Source organism: Eumetopias jubatus, unplaced genomic scaffold, assembly GCF_037043125.1.
Source record: "Eumetopias jubatus isolate StellerSeaLion01/CBP00866 unplaced genomic scaffold, mEumJub1_p1.0 scaffold_12, whole genome shotgun sequence".
In the NCBI taxonomy this organism is placed as follows: Eukaryota; Metazoa; Chordata; class Mammalia; order Carnivora; family Otariidae; genus Eumetopias; species Eumetopias jubatus.
Window position 1 is genome coordinate 45,506,339 of NW_028274818.1, and position 25,909 is coordinate 45,532,247.

The window sequence follows — 25,909 nt, forward strand, 5'->3', positions numbered from 1 at the left end:
AAAAAAACATTATACAGTTCCCACTGTAGCTGCTCCAAAAAGGACCTACAACATAGTAGTCAGGAATTCCACTAGGATTTACCTTGGTAAATCTGATTTACTATCCAGAGCTTTTGGGGGAGAAGTTAGAGACATAATGAAGGAATATACTATTGCTTTTTGTCATCCTATGCTAATGAATATATCCAATAGCTTAGCTGTAATGGTTAAATTTTATGTGTCAATTTGGTTAAACTATAGTATCCTGCTTTTTGGTCAAACACTAGTCTAGATGCTGCTGTGAAGATTCTGTAGATGTGATTAACATCCACAATCAGCTGACCTTAAGTAAAGGAAATTACTCCACATAATGTGGGTGGGCCTCATTCAATCAGTTGAAAGTCTTAACGGAAAAAATTTAAGACTTCTAGAGAGGAAGGAATTCTACTTCAAGATTGTAACACAGAAACCCTTCTTGAGTTTCTAGCCTGCTGGCCTGCCCATGAATTTCAGACTTATTGCCCCCATAATAGCATGAACCAAGGCCTTAAAATAAATCCCTTCATATTTATTTGTATATATGAAGGATCTCTATATAGTATATATCAATTTTTAATCATTTGGTTGAAGAGATATTCATAATGCTCATCTGCAAGAGTTAAAAGCATTTAGGATACCTTTTTTGATCAGAAGTTGCACTATATATTGTAAGCTGTGGGGGTGAAAATATTAACATGGGGGCTGTGATACTGTGATTTATAGTAGGAAATATATGTTTGGACTTTGTTTCTGGCAGAGAGGTCCTAAAACCCTTAGAATTTCCTAAGTGGTGAAAATAAAGGTGACTTTTGTTATGTTAATGAGTGACTTTGGAAAGCCTTGGGTAACCAAAGGATGGGGGATGGTTGCCTGGGGAGTCAACCCTGTGATTAGAAGGTTGGAACATTCAGTCCCACCCTAACACCCCTCCCCCCCAACCTTTAGGAAGGGAGAGGAGCTGGAGATTGAGTTCAATCTCCAGTGGCTGTCCATGATTTAATTGAACATGCTTATGAAGTGAAGCCTCCATTAAAACCCCAATGGAGAGGGTTCAAAGAGCCTACTAGTTAGGGGACCTGGGGAAGATGCTGGGAGAGTGGTGGGTTGGGGGAGGGCCTGGGAGCTCCTTGCCCTTTCCCCATGCCTTCCCTATGCATCTCTCCCAAATTAATCAAACCCAAGGAAAGGGTTGTGGGAACCTCTGATTCATACCCCGTTGATCAGAAGTGCAGGTACCAATCTGGATTTTTGACTAGTTCCAGAAATGGGGCCTTGGGGGTGGGGCAGTCTTGTGGGACTAAGTTCTTAGCCTGTGGAATCTGATGCTATCTCTGGGTACACAGTGTCAGAATTCAGTAGTATTGAAGTACGCCCTGCTGCTGTCCAAGATGCGTGGAAAAACCCCTCCCCACATTGAAATTGGGTCCCAGAACACTCTTCAGGGGCAACTGGAAACAATAGGCAAGTATCCCAACTATCTGGCATAAATATTTGGGCACCTTGGTCCTCTACCCCTGACTACTTAGTTCCCTATATTTCTTGTCTGTTCACTCCTATTGTCTTTCCAGTCTCAGTACTTCTTCTCTCTCTCTTTTTTAAGATTTTATTTGTCAGAGAGAGAGAGTGCGAGTGAGCACAAGCAGGGGGTGCGGCAGGCAGAGGGAGAAGCAGGCTCCTCATTGAGCAGGGAGCCCAATTCAGGACTCAATCTCAGGACCCCAGGATCATGACCTGAGCCGAAAGCAGATGCTTAACCGAATGAGATACCCAGGCGTCCCTCCAGTCTCAGTACTTCTAAATGAAGCTGCCCTGATCACACAAACCTTCTATAAATATACATATACATTTCTGGACACCAGGGATGTGCACACAGAGGAAAAAAAGACCATGTGAATAGGCAGCAACAGGATGGTCATCTACAAGTCAAGGAGGGAGAACTTCCAGCTTCCAGAACTGTAAGAAAATAAATGTCTTGTTTAAGCCAAATAAATAAATTTTTATATTTTATTAAGATCCTATGTAATATATATGTTTATATATAAAATCATATATATAATTACTTCTGTTTCTCAGGAGAATCATGATACAACAGCTATGCCATTTACAACAGATTAAAAAACTAATATTAAAAAGATTGAAGTGGGGCGCCTGGCTGGCTCAGTCAGTAGGGCATGCAACTTTTGATCTCAGGGTTGTGAGTACAAGCCCCACATTGGGCATAGAGATCACTTAAAAAATAAAGATTTTTTAAAAAAGAGTTCTTCACTTAAAAAAAGACTGAAGTAGGGGCGCCTGGGTGGCTCAGTTGGTTAAGCGACTGCCTTCCGCTCAGGTCATGATCCTGGAGTCCCGGGATCAAGTCCCGCGTCGGGCTCCCTGCTCAGCAGTGAGTCTGCTTCTCCCTTGGACCCTCCCCCCTCTCATGCTCTCTCTCTCTATTTCATTCTCTCTCTCAAATAAATAAATAAAATCTTAAAAAAAAAAGACTGAAGTAATTAGGAGCCTGCATCTCTCCCTTTGATAGCATTTATTCAGAAACAGAAATTCCAAATCTGCTTTGGAATCCTACAATCTCTAATTATGGTTCCATCATTTCAAAAAATAAAATTAACTGTGGGTCATTTTAATTTTAAAAACACATGTGATTTATTGTTTTGAGAATGCACTAAATCCTCTTAAATGAGACAGTGAGAAAGTGAGGCAACTTTAAACACCGAAGCACTAATTTCAGGGACCCCCTAGGATTTTTTTTCCCAGCCTTTAGCTTATATGCAGATTGTATTGCAATATTTTTCAGATGTGTCCCAGTAAGTTTAACGCCCATGAAATTTGGGGTGCCTGGCTGACTCAGCTGGTAGAACATGCAACTCTTGATCTTGGAATTGTGAGTTCGAGTCCCACGTTGGGTGTAGAGATTACTTAAAAAAAAATCTTAAAAAAACCCCCACAAAAACCTATGAAATTTGAGCAAACAACACGGCATCTGGAGAGGCCACAAAAAACTTAGAGGGAAGTGCAATTACAACAATGCTCTGAGTGGGTGACAGCCACTGAGCAGTATCTACAGCAAAGAGAGAATAAAACATAAGATGAATTGACCTTGCTGGATGTATGTGAACCTCAAGTGTTAAAAATACGTTTAGTTCTCTGAAAGGTTATATATGCAGATATTGTAGCTCTTTAAGGAGGACCTACCACAGGCCGGGTGGCACATAGGACCTGGATACAGCCCCCACATCTAAGATTAGAGTCTGGCGGGGGGGGGGGGAGACCATCAGACAAGTAAATAACTACAATGAATTGCAACATGTTTTATAATTTGATTCCACTTACAATGATTTCCAAGAATACCAAGGAAGGACAGGAGATGATTCTGCTAGAGAGATGGGACTGATGACAAAGAGAAGGTAACAAACAGCCTGACCCAGAAGCTGAATTTCCAGCTGGGTCTCTGAAGTGGAGGGGGCAGAGAATTTGAGGGTAAAGAGAATGGAGACCAAAGCAAGGACATTCATCCTAAAATATTCCAAGCAGAAGATTTCCAAAGGCACAGAGTCAAATTTAGTTTGGCTTGGCTGTGGAGTATGTGGTAGAGCACTGCCTGGGGTGAGGTGAGAGAGACAGGGCTTTGTGAGGGGCCGGATGTGGGAAAAGGGAGTGCTGGGGTTGGGAAACCAGCTGGTAGAGAGTAGAGAGAGAATGATGTACAAAAGGAAAAACTGCCTGTGGGAGGAAGAGGATGAGTTCAGTTGGGGGACGATGAGATTTCAAGCAATCACTTAATAGCTGGGGTCTGCTGCTTGGGAGAGAATTTAGGCTAAACTATAGGTTTAGTCATCATTAGCAAACATGAGATTCCCCAGAGGAAGAGGGCAGGACAATAAACGAAGAGAACCAAGGACCAAAGGCTGCTGAGCCCTAATATTTAAGAGGCAGATGAAAAGAGAGCAGCCCTGCAAGACACTGAAAAGGGTCAAGGACATATTATTGTGCTGTTTTGTTTTGTTTTATTGTGATAAATTATGCATGGGACATGAAATTTACCATTTTAGCCACTATTAAGTATACAATTTGATGGCATTAGTTATAGTCACCGTGTGTGCAACCATCGCCACTATATATTTCCAAAACTTTTATTACTCCAAACAGAAACAGTAACCATTAAACAGTAGCTCCCCATTGTCCCTAAACCAAGCCCCAGGTAACTTCTAGTCTACTTTCTGTCTCTATGAATTTGTGTATTCTAGGTACCTCATATAAAGGGAATCATACAATGTCTGTTCTTCTGCATCTGGCTTATTTCATTTAACGTCTTCAAATTCATCCATGTTGTAGCATATATCAGAACTTCATTCTCTTTTATATAGTGTGCCTTTTTATAATCAGGAAATAGGAGCAGGGAGAATAGCACTTGGGGGTATACTAGGACTGTTATTGAGGCTTACATGCTGGAGCCTGCCGCAAGGACAAAAATCAACTGGTAAACCAGAACTGAAAACTGAATGCAGAAACCATGATCCATTAGCCAGGAATTCTATAGAGCAGATGAGCATCTGAGAGCTGGAGGGTGCCAGGCAAATCTTCATCTGGGAAACAGCAGAGTGTATCCAGACTTATGGATGAACCCATCACAATATTCCCCTCTTCTGATGGGGAGGCCTGGTAGGAAATAGGTCTGCCTGAATAGTTCCACAGGCCCAGGAGGGTTGCAGGGGTACATCTGTACACAGTTACTAGCTGAAGGAGAATTAGGAGCATGAGCCAGAGGAGCACATCAAAAACAGGTCATCAAGCAAGGGAAGACAGAGGAGCTGATGACAGAGGAAGAGGAACATTCAGATGGAATGAATGAAATACTCAGAAGCCAGTGTTAGATGCTATATTCTAGTAACACAAGCTTTGTATGAGCAGGATAGCTTCTTTGGAGGCCCTGAGACTGGAGAGATAATAGGAGTGAACCCAAGAGATATAAGTAAGTAGTGCAAAAGGAGGGAAGATATATAGGACCAAGGTCCCCAAATACTTATGCCAGATAGTTGGGGCACTTGACTATTACTCCTGATTGCCTTCATGCTAATATTTTTGCCCCCAAAGCTTAAAAGTTATCAGCTCAACTTCTGACCCAAATAAAAAGGTATTCTGAATGCTTTTAATTCTTGTAGATGAGCATTCTGATTATCCTCTTACTCAAATGATTGTTATTGATTGAAAAGTTAAGCTTCTCATTATAATACATCATCTATCTCAAAATATTATTATGCCTTGTAACAAATGTACTCACTAAGCTTCTGAATCTATAAATTTATTAATTTTGCTGAATTAAAGAAGCCAAAGAAAATATACAAGTCTATAGAAGATCCAAATAACATTAACATATGTGATCTAATGGACATATGCAGAACACTACATGCAACAACTATAAACTACATGTTTTTTTTCCAGCACACAAGAAATATTCACAAAAATTCTCCATATACTAAATAATGTATGGATCAAAAAAATAATTATGGAAACTTTTAAATTTTATGAATCATGAATCAAAACTTAACGGATGCTGCTAAGTAGCCAAAGGAAAAGGTGCAGCTTTAAATGCATAAATTATAAAATACAACATGTTGGAAATTTATGAGCTAACTAGACATCTCAAGAAGTTGGAAAGAGGAGCGCCTGGGTGGCTCAGTTTGTTAAGCATCTGACTCTTGGTTTCGGCTCAGGTCATGATCTCGGGGTCATGAAATCCAGCTCCATGTCTGCATCCATGCTCAGCGGGGAGTCTGCTTGAGATTCTCTCTCTCTCCTTCTCTCTACTCCTCCCCACCCCACCTGCTCTCTCTCTTTCTCAAATAAATAAATAGTTAAAAAAAAGTTGGGAAAAATTACAGCAAAATAAACCTAAACAAGGAGAAGAGAGAAAATAATAACAAAAAAATAGTGAACTAGAAAAAAACACATATAATAAAGAGTGTCAACAAAGCCAGATGCTTCCTTAAAAAGATGAAAAATTGATAAATAAACCTCCGTTGATATGGACTAAAAAAAGAAGGAATAAATAATAGGATAAAAAAGGGGACACAATTACAGTTGCTACATTTAAAAGTTAATAAAGATTGAGGGGCACCTGGGTGGCTCAGACATTAAGCGTCTGCCTTCAGCTCGGGTCATGATCCCAGGGTCCTGGGATGGAGCCCCACATCGGGCTCCCTGCTCGGCAGGTAGCCTGCTTCTCCCTCTCCCACTCCCCCTGCTTGTGTTCCCTCTCTTGCTGTCTCTCTCTGTCAAATAAATAAATAAAATCTTAAAAAAAATAAATAAAAGTTAATAAAGATTGAATAGACATTTCTCCAAAAAGATATGCAAATGACCAATAAGTAAATAAAAAGATGCTCAGCATCATTGGTCAGTAGGAAAATGGATATAAGACAACCACGACATACTACTTCACACCCAACAGGATGGCTATAATCAAAAAGATAGATAATAACAAGTGTTGGTGAGGACTTGGAGAAATTGGGACCCTTATTTATGGCTAGTGGCAATGTAAACCAGTGCAGTCACTTTGGAAAACACTGACACTGGCTGTTCCTCAAAACATTAGAGTTACCATACAGTCTAGCAATTTACTCATAGGTGGTATCCAAGAGAAAGGAAAACACATGTCTACATGAAAACTTGTACATAAATGTTCATAGCAATATTATTCATAATAGCCAAAAAAGCAGAAATCAACCACACGTCCATCAACTGATGAATAGAAAATAAAGTGTGGTATATCCATACAATGGAATATTATTTTGCATTAAAGAGGAATGAAGTATTGAAAAGTATTACTAAACATGGATGAACCACCAAGATGTTATGCTGGGTGAAAGAAGCCAATCACAAAAGACCACATAATTATGTAATTTCTTTTATATGAAAAATCCAGAATAAGCAAATCTATAGAAACAGGAGGCAGATTTGTGGTTGCCTGGGGCTGGGGTGGAGGGGTAGTGGTGGTTAATGAGGAGTGACTTGCTCATGGTCTTACAGGATTTTTTCTCCATCGGTGCCTGTGGTTCTTGGTCATGAGGCTTTGAAGAATGAAGAGGTAGACCAGACATGCTGGTGGGCAGCAAAGCAAGGCTTATTGAGTGATAGCAAAGTGATAGTACAAAGTTCCCGAGGAGGAAGGGGACCCCAGAAGGTTGCCATCAGGGTTTCTAAGTCTAGGGGTTTTTATTGTTGGCCAGCTGGGGTTTCTAAGTCTAGGGGTTTTATTTGTTGGCTGGCTGTTTTAGTCTGATTAACTGAGCCACCCAGGTGCCCCCCTCCTAATAACTCTTTATTTATTTTTAAAATAACTCTAAATTTATTTTATTTGTTGGTTTCTAAATCTAGGGATTTTTTTTTGTTGGCCAGCTGTTTTAATCTGATTAACCCTCTCTGTGCCTGTCATCCAATCAGGCTTTTGTCATCTATCTATCATGTGGGGAAGGGTGGAGGGCTCCTTCCAGGGTGGGTGTAAAATCCTTTTAAGGGTGGTTTCCTCTTAGGGTGGTGGTGGTGGGGGGGTGGCTCCCCTGTCCCCCCTGCCCCTTTCTTCCAATTATCCTTCATCAGTGGCACAGGGGTACTTTGGGGGGGGTGATAAAAATGTTTCTAAACTTAGATTGTGGTGTGGTAGCGCAACTCTGAATATACTAAAAACACTGAATTATATGCTTTAAATGGATGAATTTTATGGCATGCAGATTACATCTTGTTACGAGCTGAATTGTTTCCTTAGATTTCATGTTGAACAGCCCTAAACAATTGTACCACAGAATGTGAGTGTTTTTGTGATTGGGCCTTCTGTTGTTGTTGTTAAAGATTTTATTTATTTATTTGACAGAGAGAGAGTGGGTGCACACCTAAGTGGGGGGAAGGGCAGAGGGAGAGAGAATCTGAAGCGGACTCCACACTGAGTTTGGAGCCCCACGGCGGGTGGGGGGCTCAATACCACAACTGCAAGATCATGACCTGAGCCAAAACCAAGAGCTGGTTACTTAATTGATTGAAACACCCAGGTGGCCCTGGTGATAAAAGGCCTTGAAACAGGTCATCAGGTAAAACTGAGGTGATTAGGATACACCCTAATCCAATCTGACTGGTGTCCTTAAAAGGAGAGGAGATTTGATCGAGATATATAATTGGTTGTGTTCTGGCAGCCCAGCAAACTAATGATATCTCAATCAAGATGTTGAAAAAGTATTTTGTCAAATAGACTTTGTTCTCTCCTAAAGGAAATTGTGTATTCAGCTCCCCAAACTATTAGAACTACGTAGGCCTCATGTAGAAATTTCCTTCTTTTTTTTTGTTTTTAAATCTTATTTCCTAAAATTCTTGCTTGGATTCTTTATTTTTACATCCTTCCTAATGATAATAGACTTCATTAATATAAGCCATGGCTCTTAGGAACTGGCTTATTTTTTTTTTTTAAGATTTTATTTATTCATTTGTCAAAGAGAGAGCTCACAAGCAGGGGGAGGGGCAGGCAGAAGGAGAAGCAGGCTCCCCATTGAGCAAGAAGCCCTACATGGGACTTGATCCCAGGACCCTGGGATCATGACCTGAGCTGAAGGCAGATGCTTAACCAACTGAGCCACCCAGGCATCCCAGGAACTGGCTTACTAATTTAGTAAAGGACGGGGAAAAGTGCACGTAAGAACCTGCAAAAACTAAGCTTCTACCAGAGCAAGGCAATTGATGATTCAAAAGCTCCTTCTGGTGTTATATATATACCCAACCTAATGTGAAGATCCAAATTCAGGCAATATAGATTCACTGACCCAGGCTTGGGAACTAATACTTTCCTACATTTACATTTTCTCAAAGTAGAAGAAATAATTTAAAGGACATAATTTGTGAATTTGCCAATTGTTTTTCATTTAAATAGCAATATGCAGTAAAAGTCGTATAAAAAACAATTTTAATGAATATAAATTTTGTGAAATAAAGGCCACCTGTGTATTTGTAAATAATAAATTAAATAAGATAATATTATGAACTTTGTCAAAAATTTGAAAATTTAGGTGAAATGGATAAACCCCTAAAATATTACAGAAGATAAAGACAAATACGATTTATATAATCATACTGATTTAAGTGGATTATTTCCTCTAATAACTCTCTTTTTGGGGGCAAGAGGGGCAGAACCCATCTTGGGGCTTGATCTCACAATCCTGAGAGATCATGACCTGAGCTGAAACCAAGAGTCAGGTGCTTAACCAACTGAGCCACCCAGGTGGCCCCCTCCTAATAACTCTTTATTTATTTTTAAATATTTTATTTATTTATTTGACAGAGAGAGAGAGACAGCGAGAGTGGGAACACGAGCAGGAAGAGTGGGAGAGGGAGAAGCAGGCTTCCCAGGACCCTGGGATCATAACCTGTGCCGAAGGCAGACGCTTAATGACTGAGCCACCCAGGAGCCTCTCCTAATAACTCTTTAAATATGCAGAAATATATTCCTTATGAAGCTTCAGCAAAACCAGGAATACTTTACCTGTAAAGGAGATGTCAGCTAGGATCCTGCCCATTAAAATACAGAATGGATCAGCTCAAATATTCATTGCCCTAGTAGAAAGTCCAGTATCTTTCTCAAGATCCCTAAAAATTTCTAGGGAGATCATACTCATGTGGTTACCTAGCTCTGACAAAATTTACCCAAACTTTTTAGTCAGGCTCCTTTTCAACTGGGCTTCAATCTTGGCCTATAAGAACTGTAACTTTCAGTATCAGCAATTTCATCTATCTGAAGAAATACTACCATCGTTTCTAAGAGCTCAAGGCTGTGTCTTTAGGATGATGACCCCAGCCCCTTAATTTCCTGCCTGAGAAAGCACAATGCTGCTGAAAAAACTGTTTATTCCTAGCCAAAACCTGATTATAGGCCCCTGACCTCCCTTTTCTTAGGCCCCTGATTTACTTTAGAAAAGTTGGAATTGTAAATCCTTTCTCTGTCTTTTTGAGATGTGTCTTCTGCAACTTAGGAATCCCTTTCTCAAGGACCAGGAGCCATCCCTTTGAAGTGCAGTCACCAAGAAAGATAGGACCCCTATCTCCTAGGCTCTGTGGGAAAATAGGAGCTTAAGCACCAGTTACGAAACAGCCTAATCATATGAACTAAACCTCCCTCACTGACATCCATTAGTACTTATCCTTTTGCACACCCCAGCGTTTAAAAAAAGCCTTCTTGGGGAGCCTGGGTGGCTCAGTCATTAAGTGTCTGTGCCTTCGGCTCAGGTCATGATCCCAGGGTCCTGGGATCGAGTCCTGCATCGGGCTCCCTGTTCAGTGGGGAGCCTGCTTCTCCTCCTCCCACTCCCCCTGCTTGTGTTCCTGCTCTCACTTTCTCTCTCTCCGTCAAATAAATAAATTAAATCTTAAAAAAAAAAAAAAAGAGCCTTCTACCTTCTGTTTTGGCAGAGTTCAACTTCAGGATATACTGCAATCTCTGCCCTACTGGACTAGTACTGCATAAAATCTGTCTTGCTGATTTGCCCAGTGCAAAATTTTTCTTTTATTTTGCTTCTAATTTTTGCTCCTGCTGAATTAATTCAGGTAATGGAAGGCTTCACTGTCCCACATAGGCCATTTCTGTTCCATACATGTGGATCCTGTTGCAAAACCCATTGCTTTTCCTTAATTTCCTTTAAAAAAAAAACCCCACAAAATTCCCATAGGTAATGGGTATGAACAGTCAGTAACTTTTACCGAAAGTTCTGGGAGACAGAGGGATTTTACATCACAGAAAAGCAAATGGCTTAAAGCAGAGTATCAGAGATCCTTTAAAAAATTTTTTTTACCTCTCTGCTATGGTGTTTAGTTATTCTCTCTCCTTCCTCTCCTTCTGGACTCTGTTCCTTTCTTGTACTGAGCAATGTACCACTTCTTTTGTTCTCTTGTCTCATGCCGACCCTGCTGAGATTCTCACCTTCCACCCCAAACAGTTAAAGTATCTCCTAAAGGGGCGCCTGGGTGGCTCAGTCGTTAAGCGTCTGCCTTCAGCTCAGGTCATGATCCCAGGGTCCTGGGATTGAGCCCTGCATTGGCCTCCCTGCTTGGCAGGGAGCCTGCTTCTCCCTCTCCCACTCCTCCTGCTTGTGTTCCCTTTCTCGCTGTCTCTCTGTCCAATAAATAAATAAAATCTTTAAAAAAATAAAGTATCTCCTAAAGTAAGACAATTCCCTAAGATAAATTCCAGTGCCACTTACAAAGAGAATTTTTTTCATCTTGCTACAATTCATATATAACTTCATATTTATCTATTTGCATATCATTAGTGAATCCCTTATCACCATGCTTATAAAGGATCGTTGTAATACCCTTGGATACCAAGGAATAAATAAATGGTCTCTGCCTTAGCCTTATCAGAGAAGCAAAACCATCAACAGACAGGGGAGAGATTTCACTAAATTAAGGACACTTACAAGTGGCAATTAAAAAGTACATTACTTCACACATCAAAAAGCACTTAAATAACCATTTACTCTGCTGCATAAATACATAAAAATAAAAATCACTTAGCTAGTTAACAGATTATGAAGCTGTTAAATGAAATATATTAAAGGCTTTAGCACTGAACCATATCTGCAAAATTCACTACATATATCTAATGCTATTTCTCATTTTCAAATAAATATCAGCCTTGAAACAATCCATTTTCTCAAAATTCTCCAAGAGTTATTTTTTTCTACTACCCTTGGAACTTTTTTCTCCATTTTCTTTTCTTTTTCTTTCTCTCTCTCTCTTTTTTTTCTTTCCTTCCTTCCTTCCTTCCTTCCTTCCTTCCTTCCTTCCTTCCTTCCTTCCTTCCTCCTTCCTTCCTTCCTTCCTTCCTTCTCCATCTTCTGCCTTCCTTTTCCATCTTCTGGAAGCTGGCTTGGATTACTGTTTGCAGAAAATTAAAAAACTACAGCATCTACTTCATACCTAATAGTACCCTTAGTGAGGGAGATGCCTGGGTGGCTCAGTTGGTCAAGTGTCCAACTCTTGATTTTGGCTCAGGTCATGATCTCAGGGTCCTGGGGTTGAGCCCCACATCGCGGCACTGCACTGGGCATGGAGCCTGCTTAAGATTCTCACTCCCTCTGTCCCTCCCCGACTAAAATAAATCGTACCCTCAGTGAGAATGACACATTGTTACAACTAAGCACATTAAATTACTAGAAACTTAAATTATGATGAGTCCAGAATAGCTAGATGATTATAGATCAGGGTCACTAGTCTATCTATCAAAAACATGCTGAATAATGACACAGGTTAACATGTATTAGCCATCTAGTATGTCTAGTTATTTCAGATACATATTCTCCTGTAAGCCTTACAACCTGGCTGCAGGTGAGTATAGGCATCTCAGTTTTACAGTTTAGGAAGTGAGGCTGAAGGAGGTTAAGCAACTGTCCCTTGCCCCCCCAAATTAAACAACCAGGAAGTGACAGAATTTGATACAAACTCAGTGATTTTTCAGACGCAAAAACCTATGCTCTTAATACAATGAGATTTTGTCATGCACTATTGCTCTTCACTTTAATATACACGTTTGCAGTCTGGGTATTTTTATCTGTAATTAGGAATTAAGGCAGCTTCCTTGTTGATACTGTGGCTCAGTCAGCTGAATAGATACAATTAAGGTAGTATTAGACTACTGACAAAAAATGTGCCACAAGTTTTAAGTAATTTTAATACTCCAGGAAATATTTAAATTATTTTTAAATAATAACCTTATTTATGTTTAAATTGATGAGTTATAATTATTTTCTAGAACTTACTTACTGAATCCTGGCAGGTTATTTCTCCCAAAACATAAAGAAATATGCAAAATATTTTTTTTTTAACATTCTTAGTTTATTGATCCTCTCATGAAAAATCTGCACAACCACCACAGATAAAGCCACTGCAGCATCTTTACTCCTTCTGTTGTCCAATCTCCAGCTCACTTTTTGCCAGCACCAACGTTGGCTTTTGCAGTCCCCCTGACTTTCTTCATTCTGTTCTTACGTTCCTTTCGCTGTTTTCTTGATGTCTTTTTCTTCTCATACAGGCCATGTCTTGCAAGTCTGTGTTTGGGTTCATTTTTCTTTGCATAATCCAAAGAATCATAAATCATGCCAAAGCCGGTTGTCTTGCCACCACCAAAATGGGTTCTGAATCCAAACACAAATATGACATCTGGTGTGGTCTTGTACATTTTGGCTAGTTTTTCCCGAATTTCTGTCTTAGGTACCGTTGCCTTTCCAGGGTGAAGAACATCAATGACCATCTGTTTCCGCTGAAGTAGTCGGTTAGTCATGAACTTCCTGGTCCGGATAGTTACTGTGTCGTTCATGATGGAGGCGAGGCTTCAAGCCTATGCAAAATATTTTTAAGAACTCTTTTCTTGAAGTGCCTGGGTGGCTCAGTCGGTTAAGCATCTGCCTTCAGCTCAGGTCATGATCCCAGAGTCCTGGGATTGAGCCCCAAGTCGGGCTCCCTGCTCAGCTGGGAGTCTGCTTCTCCTCCGCTCCCCACCCATGCTCGCTCACTCTCTCTCTCAAATAAATAAATAAAATCTTTTTAAAAAGCCCCCCAAAACCCCAAAAACTCTTTTCTTAATAATTATTAAGAAAAATTTCACTTTTCGGGGCGCCTGGGTGGCTCAGTCGTTAGGCATGTGCCTTCGGCTCGGGTCATGATCCCAGGGTCCTGGGATTGAGTCCCATATTGGGCTCCCTGCTCGGCGGGAAGTGTGTTTCCTCTTGCACTCCCCCTGCTTGTGTTCCTGCTCTCGCTTTCTCTGTCTCTGTCAGATGAATAAATAAAACCTTAAAAAAAAAAGAAAAGAAAAATTTCACTTTTCATCACCCCTTCATTTTCCTAAATCTCATTCATACTATACAATAGCAATCCTGCCCATACACACATAAACATAGACCCAGGACCACAAACACAAGAGTCCCTAAAGACTTCATGTGTACAAAGAAGTTAAAGGAGAGTGCGGTTTTTTCCCCTTTCCTTTACAGAAGGAATTTCAGATATGGATTAGTCAAGTCTCCTGACCTACAGAGTAACTGTCTTTAGCTGAGCAATGTTGCTGACCCGAATTAAATAAACTTCAGAAACTTAACATGAAATTTTTAATATAAATTTGTTTTTGTGATTCAAGACAAGCTAATGCTAAATATTCAATGAATTACAATTAATTAATGCAAGTTTTGTTACTGTATGAGGGACTAATACCAAATGAGGAACACCAGCGGCTGCAGGAAGACCACACATCTAGAGGAGTTTGAGCTTTTGATGTTTGCTGTTAGAATGACAAAAAAATTTTAAAGTTACAGTATCCATTGTGAGGACGTCTCAAGGAAACAGTCACTTCTATACACTATAGGTGAACATGTAGTTAATATAATTTTTCATTTGGAAAATTTAACAATGTTATCAAAAACTTTAAAATGTTTACACTCTTTGATGACCAGTATTTCCTCTTTAAGGAGTTCATCCTACAGAAGTATACACTGTTAAAGAGATTCAGGTATAAGGTAGTATGTAAAGCTTACTTACACAAAATTTATGCAAGAAGATGTTTACCACAGATTTTGATACTTAAAAAAACCCTTTGAAACAACTTAAATATTTAACAACAGATCAGTTTAATAATTGGTGGCATATTGACACGATGGCACACAATAGACAAGGCAGTGTAATTATACTAGAGGATAGGCTTTCAAATCAGGCAAACTAAGGTTTAATCCCAACTCAATCAGATACTTGCTATGTGACTTTAATATCTCCTAGACTCAGATTTTTCATTTGTAAAGTAGTGACAATAGTATCTATTTCACATAGATATTATGAAAATTGAATGAAAGAATGTATGTTTCTAAACACACATTATCTATCACTTCAGAATTATTCTTTTCTGTCCATTACAAATTATGTTTTAAATATTATTTCAGAATATGGGAAAATGCTTACAATATAATATTAACATTGAAATTATATACAGATGATTGTAATTATAGTATAATTCAAATAGTTTTACAACCTATCGGTATGACTATATTACTGCCAGGCATTTCTTTCTAATTGGCCCCTCGCTGGGTAACTGCCAGACCTCTGCTCTGTCTCCCCAGCCTTCCCCAGGCATTTCTGGGAAGCCCCAGGGTAAATCTCATGAGCATTCCATTCCCACAGCATCCAGGCTACTCCTGGTATCAACTTGTGCAGAGCAACTGGGTTGAAATTTTTTCAACCTCCCAAACCAGTCCTATTGGGAAATGCGATCTGAAATTCTTTGCACTTTTTGGCTCTGGTACCTGAACCAAAGGTACCAGGGCTGAAATATTCTTTACCTGTCTCTGGAGAATTAATGCTGCCTGACTTCTACTAACTTTCCTAGTAATTATTCTCTCCTTTCATTCATTTTTTGTCATTTGTACCTCAAAATCAACATCTTATTATATGATGCCTTTTTATTTTTTTATTTTTTTTAAAGATTTTATTTATTTGACAGAGATCGACACAGCGAGAGAGGGAACACAAGCAGGGTGAGTGGGAGAGGGAGAAGCAGGCTTCCCGCAGAGCAGGGAGCCTGATGTGGGGCTCGACCCCAGGACCCTAGGACCATGACCTGAGCCAAAGGCAGATGCTTAATGACTGAGCCACCCAGGCACCCCGATGCCTTATTTTTAAACTGTTCTTTCATAGGTATAATTTTGCCACTTATTGATTGACTTGTTTACTGAGAGTGACTTAATCCCTTTAATTAGATTATAAATTCCTGAGAAGAGGCCAGGTTTTCTTTTTCTTTAGCATCCCCCTATAGCACTCAGTATAATTCTATCACAGATGTGAAGTATGAACTCAGGATGTTCTTACTAATGCAGTCTCAAAGATGCAGTAAGGAATAAATCATGTTAATAGATAACTATGATTCAGCAAGAAATTCTTTATCATGCTAATAGGGTGGTCTCTTGTGTGCTGATTTCTCCCCTTCTTGCTCTACACTACCACTATCCATCCCAGCCTAAAATAGTGGAAAGGCAGCAAACGTCTGGTCTGGGCTCTTCTGACCTGGCAAATTCCTCCCCTACAGGGGCTGCTGAGGCTGCTGAACATTCAGAGACATGCTTCCATAGGGAGCAAAGCACCGGGTCGAGGCACCGGGGTGCTGTATTCAACACGCGCTACCCTATATCCTTGCTCAGTTTCATGTGCATCCTTGCATCCGTTTCTTTTCTGGTGTCAGGTGAAAGTGAAAATAATCTCAACCAAATCATTCATTATTCACATCAAGCCTTAAACTAGGATCAACTTTTGTGGTCTGACCTAGCTCATCAGGTACAGTTGGAAATCTTTTATATATATTATCCCTTCTAATCTTCCCAAAACAAGGGGTGATGTGGCAAGACACTTAGGGCTCACCAATGACTCCATAACCTCCTCTACATTTCCTAGCCTCCCTTGCAGATAGGTTGGAGTCATGTGACTAGTTCTGGCCAATGGATTGAATAGAAATAACATACATCTCTTTGGGGTCAAGGAAGTTAAAAACAGGCATGCCTCCTCCATCCCTCTTCTGTTATAATGATCTTGGATTAGGAGCCATTAGTCACAAGAGGGAGGACAACTGCCAGATCTCACTGGAATCTATGAGAGCAAAAAATGTCATTGTGTTAAACTACTGAGATTTCACAATTTGTTACTGCAGCATAGCCTATTTTGTCCTAACTAACAGAGATGACATTCAGAATATTCAATAACTAGCACAGAATGGGCACTGACCTATCAGAATAAATGCAATGACCAGTCAGAACAGACATTGGCTGTGAGTAGCTGGTATGATTATGTGAGTCCATACCAGTTAATAGCCCAGAAAACAATCCTACAAATGTGTTCCAATTTTATACTTGATGAAATTGAAGTTCAAAGAAGATCAAGTGACCTGCCTTGTAAGTGCTATTCAATCCAACTGCTTGCTACAAAGCCCACTCTCTTTCTATCTCAGCATTCTACTTCCTGCTTATTGAACGATGCCTAAGTTACCTCAACAACTCTCAAAAGCTAGGCTGCAACAGAACTGTCCAAACAGCTTAAATGTTTATCTAAACTATGGTGGTATGGCCCAACAGTATATGTTTATGATTATTTTTTTTTTAACTTGAACCTAGTCTTGCCTCTGTAAAGAATATCAGCATTATGTCTTGCCTTTTCTTTTAAATTTTTCCTTTTGTTCTTAATCATCATTAACCCTGAAACCGTATTATTTAGGTTGATACATCCAACTTTATGATATACCATACACATTAAAAAGGCAAGAGAAAATTAAACCGGATGAAATGCTTGACTTTTGGCATGTTCTTTTGCTCCTGCTGCTCATTCTTCATTTAAATTCCTGTCTTTTTTCTCCATGACATGATAATCATCTCCACAGCAACTAACTATTATATCACAAAGGATGGTGCCAGTGAGTGAGAACTGATCAGCAGGAGCTGAGCAACACTTAGGCAACAGTGATTCTATTTTCTTACAAATATCTCTAATTATAATAAGCTAAGGAAGAAATATATCATTCCTGTCTTACACCCACCTCTCCAATACAAGCAGTGTTCTCACTACATAGTTTCTCACAAAAATACTGTACTTTCACCCACAGTTCACTTTAAAAAGAGCATATTCCTATGTAAAGATGAATATCACCTGTTATTGCAAGGCAAATGTATGTCTAGACTGAAAAGTAGATCCAAATTAAATTAAAATCAACACAGAGGTGCGCCTGGGTGGCTCAGATGGTTGAGAGTCTGCCTTCAGCTCAGGTCATGATCCTGGGGTCCTGGGATGGAGTCCTGCATTGGGCTCCTGGCTCAGCGGGGAGCCTGCTTCTCCCTCTGCCTCTGCCTCTCCCCCTGCTCATGCTCTCTCTATCTCTGTGTCTCAAATGAATAAAATCTTAAAAAAAAATCAACACAGATTACTGTGTGATATACGAGTAGAAATCAAAGTAGGATCTGCATTTTACAGATTGTTAATAACATTCAAACAAACAGCAAATCAAAACCTCTTGAAAAGTGAAAGGAAGGGTACAGAAATAGTTACTTGGCAAGGGGTAAGTATTTTCCGAGCTTCTCTTTCTAAGGGGAAATGTGGAATGGGAGTGGTGTGGTCTGGAGCTTGTACAGGTGCCAATCACAGCAATGATAACATGCATTACATTCGTATACTTTACAACATAATCTTAAGGTAATGCTTTCACTGGCATACAGAATTCTCTAGGGAAGCTAAAACCATAATATATGCTAGGGATGGAGTCCAAAAGAAAAATGTATGATTACCAGATGCTACCTATTACCCACTCCTTTTATATTGGTTTTGTAGAATTTAAAGTTAAATCATATTTATAATCATACACAATCTTGTAAGTGGCATGTGTTATTTGAAGAATATCCATCTTGCCTCTCCCACTAGATGACAAGCATCTTGAGGGCAGGTACCATGTCATACATGATTATACTATGTTCTATGAACCCATGTCAAGACAACCATGATAAAGAGGTACTGTCTCAATTTAATATTGAAATGGCAAGGTCCTCAGATCCATATTACACTAGGAAAATATTACTGAAGTTGACACTGTCTCTCTGGTCTTTCAGCCCCAAAGTTCAAATGAGCTGGATAGTAGGGTGACCCACCATTCTGGGTTCTCTCCTCATGGGAGCCCTCTGACATCCTCAAACCCATTAGCCTCCTAATGACATTTTACCCTTAACCTGGATTCCACTGTCAACCATCCGAAAGAAATGCCCTCCTAGTACCTTAAGTCTCTAGCCCATGTTCTCTCATGATCACATCTGGCCTTTCTGGATCATCTCTACTGTCACCTATGTGGTCTCCAGCCTGATAATTGCTGGAGGAAGTCATAGAATTTTGTTGACATGGCTTTCTCTAAATTCACACTTTTCATCTCAACCTGGTCTGCGCAGGAATCCTTTAGGTCATCTCTTACTGATTTCTTTTTTTTTTTTTTTTAAGATATTTATTTATTTGAGAGAGAGAGAATGAGAGACAGAGAGCATGAGAGGGAAGAGGGTCAGAGGGAGAAGCAGACTCCCCGCCGAGCAGGGAGCCCGACGTGGGACTTGATCCTGGGACTTCAGGATCATGACCTGAGCCGAAGGCAGTAGCTTAACCAACTGAGCCACCCAGGCGCCCCATCTCTTATTGATTTCTTAACACTGTCTACATATTCAAAAATTTTAACTAGTATGGCAGAGGCACTGACCTTGAACTGACACAGCAGGGTCTGAGAGAGGCGCCTAGCTGCACACTTTATTTACCCTTTAATTGCAAACTAAGGGCCTGGGAGAGAAGCCAAGGATGCCTAGGCAGATGTTTACCAACTGTTACAAAAGTATGTTAATATTTCGAAAAAGTAGTACCGTAATGTGGTTTAAACCAACTATCAGTCCTGTTTTCAACTATAACTCTTCCAGGAACTGTCTTTTTTGTTTTTTGCTCTCAATTCAACACTAACTTTTCTATGTATTCATTCAACAAATATTTATTGAGCATCAGCCATCATTCTAAGTAAATAAAAGAGACAAAAATCCCAGTCCTGTGGCCTTACATTCTCATGGGGGGGAACAGATAACAGAAAACAAAAACACCAAGTAAATCATATAGTATGTTTGAAGGTGGTAAGAGCTATGGGAAAAAAGAAAAAGGAGAGGGTAGGGGAGTTCAGGACTGCAAGAAGCAGGTGGAGATTTCAGATATGGTGTGAGGGTTGGGCTCATTGAGAAGGTGACTTGAAGAGGATGAGGGATAAGCCATGTGATGAGGAGGAGCATTTAGGACAGAGGGAACAGGCCATGCAAAAGCTTACTTTCTAGGGGCGCCTGGATGAATCAGTCAGTTGCGCATCCAACAAGTGATTTTGACTCTGGTCATGGGATTGAGCCCCATGTCAGGCTCTGCGATCAGCAGGGAGTCTGCTTGAAATTCTTTCTTTCCCTCTGTCCCTCCCCACTCTGTGTGGAAATAAATAAATAAATCAAAAAAACCCAAAGCTTACTTTCTAGAGACTCCTCACTGTCCAAAGATTATTTAACCTTCAACCTCCTGCTCTATAGAGATCAAAGTTATTGGTAAATGAGCTCTTTGGCCCTTCTTCCTTTCCACTTCTAGAACATCTTTACATTTTCTTTATTCCTTCACATCCTATATGAATAAGTGTTCCTCTTTCCAATGTCTCTGCTTTCCCCTAATCTCCCCCCAGAGGATCCTCCCCTATCCTCCTCACCTCATTTATTCTTCTATCATCCACAAACTCTTTTCATTCTGTCTCTTCAGATATGCAGAAGTCTTTTGTAGGGTGCCTGGGTAGCTCAATTGGTTAAACATCTGCCTTCGGCTCAGGTCATGATCCCGGAGTCCGGGAATCGAGTCCCAAATGAGGCTCCTTGCTTGGTGGGGAGTCTGCTTCTCCCTCTGCCCTTCACCCTGCTTGTGCTCTCTCTTGCTCTCTTTCTCAAATAAATATCTTAAAAAAAAGGTGTTTTCTAAATTAAAAACACCATTATCACTTAAATATTTCTTCTAATTATATACTGTTTCTTCAGTTTAAAGTACCTTCAATTTCCTCACCACATATATTCTCTTTAGCCTTGATTTCTGTTTTCTGCCCCTTCAAACTTAAATGGATCTCTTGATTCCTAAAATCAAACTGTAACTTTACCCTGTTCACAGCTTTGTCAGTTGATAATTTTTTAAAAGATTTATTTATTCATTTGAGAGAGAGAAAGAGAGAGCACGGCGGGAGGGGCACAAGGAGAGGGAGAGAAAGAATCTCAAGCCGACTCCCTGCTGAGCACGGAGCCTGAGCCGGCTAGATCCCACAACCCTTAGATCATGACCTGAGCCAGAGTCAGATGCCCAAATGACTGAGTCACCCAGGTGACCCAGCTGTCAGTTGATAATTATCACTGTCCAGGGAAAACTGGTTTGTAAAGGAATATAATTACTTGTATTAAAATCAGTATTCAGGGGCACCTGGGTGGCTCAGTCATTAAGTGTCTGCCTTTGGCTCAGGTCATGATCCCAGGGTCCTGGGATCGAGTCCCACATCAGGCTCCCTGCTCACGTGGGAAGCCTGTTTCTCCCTCTCCCACTTCCCCTGCTTGTGTTCCTGCTCTCACTATCTCTCTCTGTCAAATAAATAAATAAAATCTTTAAAAAAAATAAAATCAGTATTCAATTTGTTAAAGTTGTAAATTTTAAAACCTCAAATACACCCTTCAATTTAACTCTGCTTATCTGCCCACTTGGTTCCCTCTATTGTGGAATGTTCCATTCCTTGCTTATTCTTCAAGGTGCAAATGCTCCTGATTTGAAATTGTCTCCTCCTCTCTGCTCCCCTATCTTTTCACTTATATTACACAGGAAAATGGTTTTACTAATAGTCATGCATACGCTTACCTCCTTCAGAAAATTGTACGCTCCTTGAAGATATATACTATGTAGTATTTTTGTTTCCTTGAGAAATTCTTGAGAAATGGAGAATTCCTTATTTCTTGACTTTATGGTTTTCAGATATTTGGGGTCTTATATGTGGTGCAGTGTTTTTATATAATTATTAATGAAACATTTGGTCTCTCACTCTGCACTTACAGGGGCTGGAAGACTGAATTCTTGGCAAAAATAATAATTGACACTAATGACGGTAATGATAATTCTTGCAACTGCCTTCCTCACACAGAACAGCAGTGAGACAAACTGTAACTTCTAGCGGCTGGTGGTGGCAACATTTTCCTCATTAGACCTATTCATGGGATGTGGTTTGGGCATTCTTCCTGAGGCTTAGCCTTGAGCCTAATGTTCCAAATATCCCAACCATTTTGTTAACTACCTCATGCCCTTTAATAAAACTTTTTCTACTCAGTCAACCAAAGGCAGCTTTTGTTGCTTACAACTAAGAACCCTGACTAAAAAGATATTTTCCTTAATTCCCCATAGACCAACTGAGTCAGTATCATAATATTTAACAAGACTTTAGTCATAGGGATAATACAATGAAAATATAACATTGAAAGTAAACTATCATAGGCCCCTAGATATTTGCTATTAATCTTAGGGCCCACAAGCCTCGCCTGTGCTCCTAAAGAAAGTTTCATAAGCCTCCGCACCCAGTTTCTGACAGGGCTACATGTGCAGAATCTAGTTTTACCCCTATCAGGTCCAATTAGCCTTAGGCACAGTGCCTAGGGCCCCCAATATTTTCAGGGAACCATGAAATGTTTTAATTTTACTTTCTTAAAAATGAAATTTTTAAAAAATTAAATTTTATATAATAAATATAAAATAATTATAAAAATATAGTAATGAATCCAGCCTGGATTAAACAACACAGTAATAAAATGTGTGTGTGTATGTGTACAGAACAGAACAGTGAAATAAAAAATAGATCAGTTTATATATAGTCAACTGAATATTACCAAGGTGCCGAGTGAATTCAATGAGATTGGGAACTTTTTTAAACAAATGGCATTGGAACAACTGTAAAAATGTATGGAAAAAAATAAGCCTCAAGTACTCACTTCTGCAGCACATACATATACAAAAATTGGAATGATACAGAGATTCGCATGGCCTTTGTGCAAGGATGACATGCAAATTCGTGAAGCAGCCCATATTTAAGAGTTGACCTTAAGTATTTTCACCACACACAAAAATCTTAACTATGTGAAGTATTGGATATGTTAATTACCTTGATTGTGTTAATCTGTTTACAATGTATATGTATATCAAATTCTTACATTAGAACGATCTAAAAAATGATCAAAAAATGAATAGACATATCACCCAAGAAGATACAGACAGCAAATAAGTATAAGAAGAGTTGATCAATACCACGTCATTATACAATTGCAAATTAAAATGACAACAAGATACCACTACACACCTATTGGAATGGCCAAAATCCAAAATGCTAACACCACCAAAGCCTGGCAAGGATATGAAACAATAGGATCTCTCATTTATTGCTAATGGGTATGCAAAATGGTACAGACACTTTGGAAGACAATTTGGCAGTTTCTTACAAAACTTAACATTCTCTGACCACATGGTCTGGGAATTGCATTCTTTGGTATTTATCCAAATGAGTTGAAAAGTTATGTCCACATAAAAACATGCCCACAGTTGTTTAAAGCATTTTATTCACAATTGCCAAAATCTGGAAACAACCAAGACGTCCTTCAGTAGGTTAATGGATAAATAAACCATGTTATGTCCAGACAATGGAATATTATTCAGCACTAAGAAGAAATGAACTATCAAGCTATGAACAGACATGGAGGAACATTAAGTGCATATTATTGTTATTTTTTAAATTAAGTACATATTATTAAGTGGAAGAAGCTAGTCTGAAAAGGCTACATACGATTCCAGCTATATGACATCTGGAAAAGGCAAAACTACAGGACTGTAGAAAAATCAATGGTTGTCAGAGGATGGATGTATGAAGAGATGAATAGGCAGAACAAAGAGGAATTTAGGGGATTGAAAGAACTCTATATGATATGATACTACAATGGTGGATACATATCATTATGTTATATACTTGTCCAAACTCATAGTATAACACCAAGCATGTACCCTAATTTAAACTATGGACTTTGGGTGATAATGATGTGTCAGTTGATTGTAGCAAATGTATCACTCTGGTGCAGGGTGTTGACAGTGGGAGAGGCCATGCATAGGTAGGGGCAGGAGGTAGATGGGAATTCTTTATACTACCTGCTCAATTTTGCTGTTTACCTAAAACATCTCTAAAAAAATTAAATCTAGGGGCGCCTGGGTGGCTCAGATGGTTAAGCATCTGTCTTTGGCTCAGGTCATGGATTGAGCCCCACGTCAGGGTCCTGGCTTGGTGGGGAGCCTGCTTCTCCCTCTCCCTCTGCCTCCCCCTGGCTCGTGCTCTCTCTCTCAAATAAATAAAATCTTAAAAAAAAAAATCTATTAAAAACTGTAAGCCATAAACTGAGAAAATATTCTTAATACATATATTTGGTAAAGAACTTATATAATAATATACGAAAGACTCCTACAAATAAAAAATAAAAGGATAAAAAAATTTTAAATAGGCGAAAATCAGTCATTTCACAAAAAGTGGCCAATAAGCACATGAAAAATACTCAACATCACTAGTCATCAGGGAAATATGAATTAAAACCATATTGAAATTCCACATCACACCCACTAAAATGGCTAAAACAAAAAGACAACATCAATTGTTAGTGAGCATGTTATACAAGTGGAACTCTCATACACTGTTGATGGAGTATAAAATGATATAATCTCTTTGGACAACTGTTTGGGAGCTTCTTATAAAATTATATATCCACTTAATGACCCAGCAGTTCTACTCCTAGGTATTTATCCAAGAAAATGAAAATCTACATTCACAAAAACTTGACCAAGAGTGTTAACAGCAGCTTTATTTTTAGTAGCCAAGACCTGGAAGCAAATACAAATATCCATCAGCAGGATTATGGATTTTTAAAAAATGTCATGTATGTATATAAAAGAATATTTGTCATAAAATACTAATACAACAATACAAATGAATCTCTAAAACACTGTACAGAGTAAAAGAATCAGACACAAAATAATACATACCATATAATTCCATTTATGTGACTTCAAGAGCATAATAATAGAGATCAGAACACAACTGCCTATCTGGGAAGGGAGACTGACTGAAGGAAGACATGAAAGAACTTTCTAGGGGAGATGGAAGTGTCTTATGTCTCCATTGGGGTGGTAGTTACATGAATATATACTTTTGTTAAAACTCATCCAATTGTACACTTAATATCTATGCATTTCACTGAATGTAAATCTTATCTCCATAAGAAAGAAATGTTATCATGTAATTACCTTAAGCTGGGTAAGCAAGACATATCATTTACATGTTTTTTGTTTTCTCCCCTGTTGCCTAGAAGTGTCCAGAACACAATGACTGCTCAATACTTGTTTGAGGGAAGTTAAACAAATGAGCCAATTGTTTTGGCAGTTTATAGACATACAATGAGATATCCAGGTAGTTTCTTTTAGGCAGGTGTTTAGTTTTCTACTGATAACTCCTTATAGAAAGGGACCTTTTTTCTGTGTTTTTTGAGACTGTCAATGATCACCCTAGCTTTGAGCAAATTAACTCTCTTTGGCAGTCAATATACATGTCTCCATAGTATAATCAGTTGTCTTGGGCTGTCCTCCTGTGATAGAAACTGCCTAAAATTAGCTAATTATTTTTTAAGTGTCTTGTCACATAAATATATTGTAAAAATAAACTGAAAACTAAATCACAAGTGCTTTTGAGAAATACATCTTTGCTCAATTAATGATTTTCAAGATAATTTCCCCTCAAAAAGTAGAGAAATGACTGCAAGTTGTTCCATATTGTGTTTTTTTGTTGTTGTTATTGTTCAGACTGTTCTCAAACTAAAGCATTTACTATGAGAAATGTTTTCTTCAATAGTGATTTTTTAAGTTTTAAAAAATGAAAAGATTACATAACTATAGGTAGATTACTCATGTTAGGCTCTTTTTTTTTTCCCCTTATATGTACACCCTTAAATGTGACTTGAAAGAATAGATTTTTTAACGCCTCAGTTAAAAAAAGCAGATGGCAGACAAAGATGTGTTACTGAATTCTAGCTATTAAAATTTGATATCTAAATTCCAGATGAGAATGAAGCAAACAGGAATGTGTAAATTTTAATATTTACATATAAGAGCTGTATTTTCCAAAAATGTTTTGCTTTAGATTAAGCAAGAGTGACTCAAAATCTACACCTTTTCAATATGAAAATAATTGCATTTCGAAAGCCAG

At 39.0% G+C, this 25,909-nt stretch overlaps 1 non-coding gene across 1 annotated transcript; it reads left to right on the forward strand.

Moving 5' to 3' along the window:
* Positions 1-22,602: 22,602 nt before the first annotated feature.
* On the forward strand, positions 22,603-22,710 carry LOC114222914 (U6 spliceosomal RNA). The gene has a single exon (XR_015766589.1). It is a non-coding gene; the product is annotated as a U6 spliceosomal RNA (small nuclear RNA).
* Positions 22,711-25,909: the final 3,199 nt, after the last annotated feature.